Here is a 10,929-nt window from a genome sequence, read left to right as displayed (position 1 = left end):
ATTGATTGGCATATGAAAGTGTATAAGTGGATTTGTGGGCATGTAACGAAAAGTGAGCCAATTAATAATACACTGTTTGTAATTAGTATACATACATCTATCGTTAGATATGTAGTATGTACATTAGGGTGGTCCAAAAACAGTAAAGTGGGAATTGTAATGCTCTCACTCCCTAGGATTGTTCTATATCGAAAAAAAGTATACACCTATTTTTTTATTTTGAAATCAAAAAATATTTAGAGGTCGCTCAAAGCGCGCAAAGATTTCTATGTACTTTTATATGGGAAAAATAAATTTTTTCGTAGAAATGGCATATAATTCTTGAAAGTCAATATTTTTTCGATAGTAATACCCAATTGTTTATTTAATCATTTTTTAAAACTAACGATTTTTTATTGGTCGCCCCATTGCATTTTTCGAGGTTTTTGGCGGACCTATAAATTATAGTTGCAATGAAAAAATGGTTAAATAAACAATTGGGTATTATAACTGGGAATCTCCTGCAGATAAACAGAGTTTTCTAGTAGAAAAATATTGATTTTTAACTATTCTATACCACTTCTACGAAAAGTTGTTTTTTTCCCATATAAAATACATGGAAAACTTTGGACGCTTTGAGCGACCTCTAAATATCTTTTGATTTCAAAATAAAAAGATAAGGGTATACTTTTTACGGTATAGAACAATCCCAGCGGGTGGGAGCATAAAAATTCCGACTTCACTTTTTCACATGCATTGTTGTCGGCCACCCTAATGAACATTCATTTGATTGCATGTTAAATTCCAAGATAGTTTAAGAACGCAAACAATTTCTATTACAATTGACTTGTGTTAGTAAAGTTTATCGAGTTATGAATAAAAATAAATTGCACTGGGGCTCAATCAATATATGCCCGCACGCTATACATATGTACATATGTATGTATGTCTACAAGGCGTTTGAGCGTAGTTTGTTTTATGCCCTAAAATGTCTATTTCACAGAATTATTCCCAAAGTCAGATGCCACAAAAATACCTAGATACAGTTAATATCAATTGCGAACTCTATCAATTGCGCACAGATTAATTGCTTGTGGTTTTATTTAAAGCTGTTTGCTTTCACCACCCTATAATAACCATGTGAAATAACATGTGGAAAGCTAAAAATATATTTTTTATGTACATATGTATGTAGTTCCGTATATAAATCAGACATCTACATACGAGTACATACGTTAAGATATACATATGCAAATGCATTCATACGTATGTACATTAGACCTGAGTCTAAAGCATTTTTGCAAAGGCAATTCGAGAACATTTTTTTTTTCTGACAAACGTAGGGATCGCCTTTTAACATTTTTCGTCATATCCTCAACAGATATAATTTCTATTGTTGTTAGTTTAAAGTACTCACTTGGTAGTTAATAGGAAAATTGAAAACTGCAACGGAAGAGTGACCAAATAACAAAAATGTATGCTTGTACAATATTTTGTGAAGCTTTGTTGAAAAACGATAAATGTTGATGGTTTCTTAAATCGATTAATTTTAGATTTTTTGAAATGCTTACCATGCTAAGTCAACTTAGACTTAGTCAGACTTGGCAGAGTATGGTTTGGATGCGTCGATATGCCTTGAGCAGAGATTTTTATCATGCTGTCTTCATAAAAATTTAATTTTAACTTAATTCTCCTCCGATATTATTTACGCATAATAAAAATGGTTATGCTGCTTTGTGACACATTTACTTAAAAGTCTGATCGCTGCACATAAGAGTATTTAGCTGAAAAATCCGGTCAAAAGTCAGATATATCAACTTTGGCAACAGTTGAGTTAAACATACTTTTTCTAAAATTAAATAACCGATCTATTGAAAGGCAGCCATTAAAATTTTACCCGCTGTTTTCCCTTTGACATACGTCCACATGAAAACAGTCAATGTTGTGATCGCTTTTTTTTGTTCTCTTCCCGTTCAATCGTTCGACTTGTTTCTTCGGTAGTTGTGTTTTAGTGAAGACCTATTTCAACAAAAAACCACTTGGGCATGGAAGAAGAAGGTAAGTTCTATTATTTAAAACTAAATTTGAATGAACTGATTTTAATATGGCATACTCTTAGAAAATTTAAAATCGACCCATTTTGATATGCGTTTTTAGTAAAAATTTTAAATATTGGTGTTTTTGTTGGCTTTCCAAGGCTTGTCAAGACTTAGTTTTAGTACTGGAATATAGATAATTTTTTTGTTTATTAAATAAAGTAAAAAAAAAACTGTACGCCTAGGCGCGCCATTTTGTTTTTTTGAGACATTAAGCACACTAAGCTCGTAAGTTTCTGCTAGGTACTAATATGGGACAACCTCTGATGCCCCATCTTTCCATTAAAAAAATAATTTTAGAAATCGGTTAAGGCGGTACACAGTTATACGGCAATATACATAAAAAACAAAAAAAAAATACTCCGACGAATTGATAACCTCCTCCTTAACATTCGATAATTTGACATGGTAGCGACGATATGTGGAAATAATTTTGAGATTTAAATTCGAAATTGTAAGAACGAACAGATGATGATACTGATATCAATAACATTTTTATTTGAGACTTAACCCTTTCGTGCCCGTTGTTGCCTATGACCAACATTGAGATTTTGGTTTATAAATCTTGTTGTTTAAAATATTTTTTCTAACGGTTTATTTTAAATAACACGTTAGCATATTGCGAAGACAAAAAGCTGAATTTCATGCCATAATTATGAAACCAATTAAGGCTCTGCCACAAGCGGCTTTCGCGTTGCTTTGCCGTTGTTTTTCTTTGACGCAAGTCTTTGATACGTAACACATGTTGGCGGCGAATACTTTTTCACTTTTCCATGTGAAATTCAAAAATAAATGTTGCTAAAAGTGGTTTTACAACATTTAAAAAAAAATAGACATAATAAATTGTGTATTATTGTTTTTTAAACTAAAGGTTATAAAATTTATAAAAGAAAATATTATGAAAATATCAAATCTTAGATATTGTTTTTAGTTAGTGTTAGAAAACTTAGTTACGATTTATAATCAACATTTCATAATGGTAAAACCGGAAATCATAGACGTTTAAAATTAATATTAATTCCATAATAAACCATCACAAAAGGTTTTTTTTTTTCTTTAGCCCCACCCAATTTAATGCGGTAGTTAATTTTTAATGTAATTAAAAATCGATTCTGTTCCTTAACAATGCCTTTTGCCACCTTGTCAGCTTTAAGTTCCATAAGGGAAATCAAGCTTTGCTTAACATCACTCTTTCATAAAAGTAGGTTTTCTAAAAAATTCTTCTGCTCTAATAGGAATTAAGTACATAAGTTTACCACCTTCTTTATGCTAATCTTTCGCTTTAGTTTGCACACTTTGGGGCACAAATGCCTCTTGCATTCCTTTTAATGCAAAAGAAATCGCAAATGGAAAATAAATTTTCCAAACACTTAAATTCGGATGAAAGAATGTCGAGTGCTACTACATATTTATAAATAAGTTTGCTTTCAAGTGCTGCAGCCTTTTCATCATATCATGCGAATACTCATGTCACTCATGCCATGCCTCCATATGTATGTAGATATTAACAAAAGATATGTATGTATGTAAATNCCAGCAATGCGGGCAAGCGAGAAATGCTTCGAAGAATCTTTGTTAATCGTTGCGGTTGCGTCTGTTTACAAACCGCTTGTACCGCCTTGCCGATTTTGTGGCTGTGGCTGTGGCTGCGGCTGTCCTTCCTCACAAGCGGCTATGCGCGTTGTTGTGCCGGTTGAAGCTTGACGGATGGCGGCACTGTGCAAATGGCGCCACTTGTCCTTAACATAAATCGCAAGAACGATTGTAAAGGTCCTTCTCCATTCAAGCTGGCAGTCACTTACTAAGCGAGTGTTGTATGTATGTATGCTTGTAGTATATTGAAAACGCTTTAAAGCGGCGAGGTCTTCTGCGGGATGCACTGCTTTTTTTTTATTTGTATTTGTATTTGTGTGAGCTTTCAAGTTGGCGTGCTTAAGTTTAGTATTTTTTGGTTGCTGAGTTTAAAAGCTGATTTTGTTACAGCTACTGCTGTTGTTGGTTTTTGTTGGTTTTTGTTTGTTGTTGGCGTTGCTGTTTTTTTACTTTTTTTTTTGGTTGGTTTTGCTTGCTTTTGTGGCGGTTGAGTTTTGCAATTTGTGTCATGTTTTCTTCTCGACTGCGCAGCAAAGGAATTTTAATAATGCAAGACGAACTTTTTACCAGCCTTTCTACAGCTTGACATTCTCCTCCTCCTCCTTTTGCTCGCCTTGCATAGAACCGTCCTTAATTCCTTTTTATGAGTGTACGCCTACTCTGACTTTGACTTACTGACATAGCATGCGCCTTTCCGGCCTTATGCATACATAGACGTATGTACGTGTGCATTTTTTTTCAGTTTGCATGTTTCTAAGTTCATCGTTTGATTTGAAAAGATTCTAAAGTGGATTGTTGCGGAAAAGATACACAAAGAAAATTTTAATGGAGTTCGTTTCTTTTTAAATTCACTCTATTAAAACTTTAACGAAGTCATTCACTTTAAGAGCTGATTATTTATTCATGCGCGTACTGCGACACGGTTCGCTGATCCGCATTCCACCCGCGGCAAATATCACTCCCAAATATGCGCCACGTCCCTTCAACTATTTCAACGTCCCTTAGTCGCACGTACGCTGCTGCGAATGAAAACCAACGGAACTTTACATGCAATTTTGTATGTATGTATGTCGGTTTGTTTGAACGCGAGTCAATAAAATTTTCTACAAAATTTTGCAAGTAATTGGATCAATGCGTCATTCATTATGTGTGAGGCTAATGGCCGACAGCCTTCCGACGACCCTGCTGCTGCCTAACTAACCAAATCGAGCAAGGCCTGAGTTGCACATAGTACTATTTACATACAACCAAACCATATACATATATATGTATGTATTGGTATGCAAGTATTAACTGGGAAAAAGCAAAAAAAAAAAACAGCATCGCAACTAATAAATTGGGCAAGTGAACGTTCGCAGGCGTCCAAGTGGCTGTGATCTACTAAACAACGCGTTGGAAGCCAAAATAGCTGCAGGCATCGCTGGTAGGGGCGCTTTAAGGGTTTCTGTACAATCGGCCGAGGTTATGAGGTCAATATGCAAGCTGCATGGTAGGCAAAGTACAAACCGCAAAAAAGCACACACACACACAAATAATAATAGCCAACAATAGCGATAAACTGTAATAGCAATGGCAGAGCAGGTGAAAATAAATGCGATAAACACTGAAAAATAGTGCTTTTTGATTGGGTCGTTTATTTTATACCATCAACATAATATTTTGTAAACATTTCGTACCCTCCTACAGAGAGAGAGCACAGAAAAAAAGTACGTTGCCATAGATCATTACGGCGATAGTTGCGTACCAACAACATTTTATTACACTTACATATACATATGTATATTAGGTTGGTCCAGAAATACACTGGAAAATGAAATTTTTGGGATTTTCTTGCTTCCAGTATTATAATATTTAAATAAAAAAAAAGAAACCGGTATTTTTTTTTTTGTTTTGGAATCATTTAATATTTATTTTACATGAAAGACAAGTTTTTTTCGTAGCATTGCTATAAAATCAATAAAAACAAATATTTATGAATTGAATAAATTATTTTCCTTCAGAAATCGTAAAAAAAAAATTGTAATTCAATTTAACCTCAAATCATAATTAAATTTTTTGGAGATTTCTGATACAATTTCTTTGACAAAGAATATATATTTTTAACAATTTATAGCAATACTGAAAGAAAATTCATATTTTTCGTAAAGTAACTATATATATCGTATCTTTTTTCGGACAAAAAACTTTATATTGCTGCAAGAAAAATCCGTTACGCAGTATCTCCATTAAAAAAATAAAAAATTTTTAGAGTACGCGTATTAGTGATTTTTTTTTTTTACAGTTCTTCAGTAAAATAAAGGAACTCCTGGTACTATGTGTACCTGTTGTATACCCCGAGATAAAGTGATATGTCTAACAAAAGTCATGTAAACCCAAATTTCTAACTTTATACAAACACTCGACAATTTTTTTTTGTATGGAAGAAAATAATAACACCGTCGGAAAAAAACTACTAAAAACCAACGCGAACATTTAGCCTCTTCAAACTTGTACTTTATTGTACTAGAATTTAATGGGCTACAAAACCGCATATTAAGAATTACCCATTTTGAATTACCCATTTTGAAACCACACAGTCATGCAGGGGCGGATATTTCCAGAGAAAGAGCTGAAATGTTTCATTCGAGCCCGAGTCCTTGCAAATGTGACAGAACCTGCTTGGCTTTTGAGTGGTAAATTTCGTTAATTCTGCTTTTAGTTTTGCTGACCGAGACACCCAAGCCCGCCACGTGGTATAAATTTTGTGCTGAGCCGCACCTCGCTAGCTCTACATAGTTAAGGCGCTGTCTCATATACATACGTATTCCTCGATGGCCTGGGCTCATATGTTTAGGGTGATTGTGAATTAATCAGAGAGACATACATATGTATTATAAAGTATTAAGTATATAAGTATGTCCACAAATTGTAGAACGAGCTCGGCCAAACACTCAACAAAAATGAGTCAGTTAAATTTTAATTTATTTACTTGCCATACATAGACTTTTGTGACCTTAAGAAAACTCACAAATATCTTTTCTAAACCCAATGATTAATTATTCTCGGTTGTGAGTAAAAGGTATATACTATAATTCAATTGCATACATACATATGTATAATACACTCGTAAGTAAATATGTAGAAATTTATATGTGTAAATATAAACATACAAATCCATTCAATCAAACATAAGTACAACCAATATGCAAAGAAAGAATGAATTCGCTTTGGCAAAGCGTAAGGCTCAATCGGAATGAGGCCAAGTGGCTTCAGTGGATAAAACTTTTAATCGCCAAACATATACATATACACATCTTTACTTCACCCAAGTCCAATACAAACAACAAGCACATCGCCGAACAGGGTCACCCTGTTGCCACCCTGTGCCACCGCCCTCCGTCTGTCACACTGTGTACGTGTGAAGAAAGCCCTCATTAAAGCCAACTTAACGCCTGCGTTGTTTGAGTATTCATGGACTTGGCCTGCGTTCTATGGCGCCGACGACCGGCTAAATAAATGAGCGCTGAAATGTTGATGATAATGGGGAGCAATGGGAATGAGGCACGTATTGCAACCTGCCTGGACGCGCCGTTACTGCCGCTGACGGGTGTGGAGGATGGCTTGTTGACACAATAAAATTATTGCAATGCTGTGGAAAAGGCAGGAAAAGCAGGGTGCGCACCACAATGGACTTGGTTAGGCATTTTTATGCGACAACTATACATACATATATGCATGACTGTGTGTTTGTGTATGCACTTGCTGACGGCTATTCTATTCTCGCATTGCACAGGCAAGCTGTACAAGGAGTTGGTTTAGTTATTTTTTATGTTTTTTTGTTTTTTTTTTGTTCAAAAAGCAAAACTAAAATAGAAAGCAGGAGAAAACAAGGTGAACGCCAGCGCAATGACAGCTATGTGTGGTAGGTCACCTAGCATGTAGATATACATACATACACGTACTTAGGTAGCAGCTGCGCTCTCTGGTAGTGGGCGTGTGCTGTAAAACAATTCGTGCCAGTGACAGTCAAGTGAAAGTGATGACGTTGTCAGTTCAACATACACACATGACAAGTTGCACTTAAGCGCTTCGCAAACTACTCTACTTTACAGCAGATTAAAAAAATATATGTAGGTGCAAATACATATGTATATGTACAGTGGCGGTCAAAAGTGGATGAATGGAGTTTTGTTTTTGGATTTTTGCAATGTTTTTCAAGCTAAATTTTTTTGATATGTTTTCTAAAAATATGGTTCGTGCTTTAACAAAAATCATATAAATCACACTTTCAAACTTTATACAGAATTTAGAAAAATTCCAAAAATGTTTATCTAAATTTCGAGCTGTTTAATTAGCATTTCTAAACATTTTTTGGGTATGCAGTTAACAAGCTTATACAATTTTAGTAAAACTAGTGCCAGTTTAGAGCGACTAAGAAATCGCATTGATTTTTAATATTTTTTTTTGACGGCGTTTTGCACTTCCTTCCATATAAACATGTATTTCTTGTGGAAGAATATGCGCAAAACCGTTTGCGAAAAAATAAAAAAAATTCTACGCCAGTTTTCCTAAATTTCGCTATTTATATGAAAAAAAAACGCAAAATCCGTCGCAAAAAAAAAATACTAATAGTCAATGCGATTACGAACCACATTTTTATAAAGAAATATCAAAAAAAAATTTAGCTTGAAAAATATTGTAAATATTAAAAACGAAACACCATTTATGCATTCACTTTTGACCGCCACTGTAAAAAACTAAATAACTAGGTATATAGTTGGTTATGTATAGTGTTGGTTTCGAAGTGACGTGCACACAAAATCATGTGAATGGACGGATTAAACGGAACGTCCTATTTCGTAGTCCACATATGTATGTATGTATATATGAATGTAGCTTGCTTTGTGGTTAACGTCACGCGTCCTACGAACCTTATATCCTCATAAACTTATTTGCTAACAACTGATATGAACGCAGAGCACTGGACTTTTCTTAGTCCTCAGTTTGCCGACGTGTTTTACAATTTTCACTTCCTGATTCGCTTGTTTACGTTTTATGTATTGTGTTCGAGGTATGACAACAACATAATGGGTCTTATAACTGACAGGCAGGCAACAGGATAATGTGTTATAATTTATGTAGATACGCCATCAAAATGCGGCGCACAAAACAAAATTTAGGTTAGGTCAACAACAGTAAAGATAACTGTGTGTTCAATGGCTTTGTGCTTTGCACGGATATCGACTACGCTTTACTTTGTTTTACGTATTAAGATACGTCTGCTTAGTCACTGCTTACTAACTCCTTGCGATACTTTGTCGCCGAGTATTTAGTCATTGGAAATTAGCCTATCAGCTATTGAATTAATGGCCAAGAATGTGCTCAAAATTATTCCTAATGTTTAGAGGAGACTGTTGCATGCGTTAAGTGGTGTTTAGAAGAGGGAGCGAGATAAATAAGAAGAGTAATTAAGTCCTGCTAACTGCTAAATTCCAGAAAAACCTTAGAATGTAGATTTTTCTAAACTTTTGAGGCGAGTTTAATAAAGCAGAAAAGCAATTTAAAATCAACGGAAACACTACAGTTGGTAGTCTATCGGTTGACCCATTAAAGATGCCGGCAAAATGTTGCTTAGAAGATTGCACCAAATTATCGCATAAAACAGAAATAGTAACCAAAGAGGTGGAGACTTATGCTTCACTACATTTAAAATTTATCAAGATTTTCTTAGTACAAAAAAAAATTGTAGTTTATGATTACACTGCAAGCTCGAAATTATCATTGACCAAAAGTTTATGCCCAACATAAAATGCGAGCAAATATTTTAATTAAAAAGTTACAAATTTCTGGCTCAATTAATTAGGAAATCTGTCATGACAAGAAAATCATTTTCAGATTCACAGTTCACGTAAGATGAATGTTTTTAGTTTCATCGCGCGCCGTATTATATGTACATATATATCTATTTACATTAGGGTGGTCCAAAAATACATGTGAAAAAGTAACGATTTTTTATGCTCCCACACCCAATTTTTTCATAGGTCCGCCGAAACCTCAAGAAAATGTCAGAAAATGTAATGGGGGGTAAATAAAAAATCTTTAGTATTAAAAATTGGTTAAATAAACAATTGGGTATTGTTATTGAAAGTCTCCTTAAGGTAAGCCGAGTTTTCCGAACGATACTATTTATACGAAAAGTTGTTTTTTCCCCATATAAAATACATGGGAAACGTTGAGCGCTTTGAGCGACCTTTATTATTTTTGATTTCAAAATAAAAAATAAGGTTGTATTTTTTTGATATAGAACAATCCTAGGGGGTGAGGGCATTAAAATTCAGACTTTCCTTGTTGTGGACCACCCTAATGTACATACATTATTAAATATCAATAAATTTTTGAAGCAATGCGGTAAAGTCCTTGGAAAAACCTTTCACCGTGCTTGATTTTTAAGAAAATCGCACCTTTAATTGCTTTTGACAGTCCACAAAAAATAAATAATTCCCCTTTCATATTGGAATCTAGGATCACAGAAATACGTACATATGTACGTATCTAAAATGACACAAAAAATGCCGAGACACGTAAGCTTAATTTTGGATTCAAGATTACGGATCTCTATACCGTTTTTCTAGATCAGGTCATTTTCCCTAGATTTTTTCATTTTAAGTTTGTGAATGAAAAAAAAAAATCTAACTTTACCATGGAAAGTGCTACTCATAAGTCCTGTGTATCGACTTGCACATGGCGTATGAGTAACATTCTTTCCTGCTCACATTTCATAAAAAAATCATTTTCGCTTGACCATTCACAACGTTTTTATTCATTCGTCGATTTTCTTTGATAGTAGCTTGAATTTTTTTGGTTAAAGAAGAGGCTTTAATGCAAATGATAAAATTTCTGTTTTTTTTTTTATTTTTTTCCTGTTATTAAATTAATTTTTTTCACCAGCTCAAACTTAAGTTTACGGGTTTCAGCATTTTCTTTTGTCATTTCCCTACAAGTAATCCAATATTGTTATTTTGAGGGTTACTCCTCGTTATTAGGTAGAAATAAGTTTGTTTAACCAGCCTTTGGATTTGTTATTTTTACTATGCCTATAACAATTAATGCCTGGAACAATGGAATGAATTATCGACGTATCCGTGGCTGAGCGATGTAAGCAAAAGAAGCTGAGCAGAAAATTGATAAAACAATACTCAGTAGCTTGTATGCTGAGGTCATCGCAATTTTTCAATGAGTAATCCACATTCTCCTTTAACCGTATTAGAATTTGGTGAAGCCA

The sequence above is a fragment of the Rhagoletis zephyria genome, unplaced genomic scaffold (genome assembly GCF_001687245.7).
Source record: "Rhagoletis zephyria isolate East Lansing unplaced genomic scaffold, Rhagoletis_zephyria_1.1 Rzeph_scaffold_01523, whole genome shotgun sequence".
NCBI lineage: Eukaryota > Metazoa > Arthropoda > Insecta > Diptera > Tephritidae > Rhagoletis > Rhagoletis zephyria.
This window is presented reverse-complemented; position numbering follows the sequence as displayed.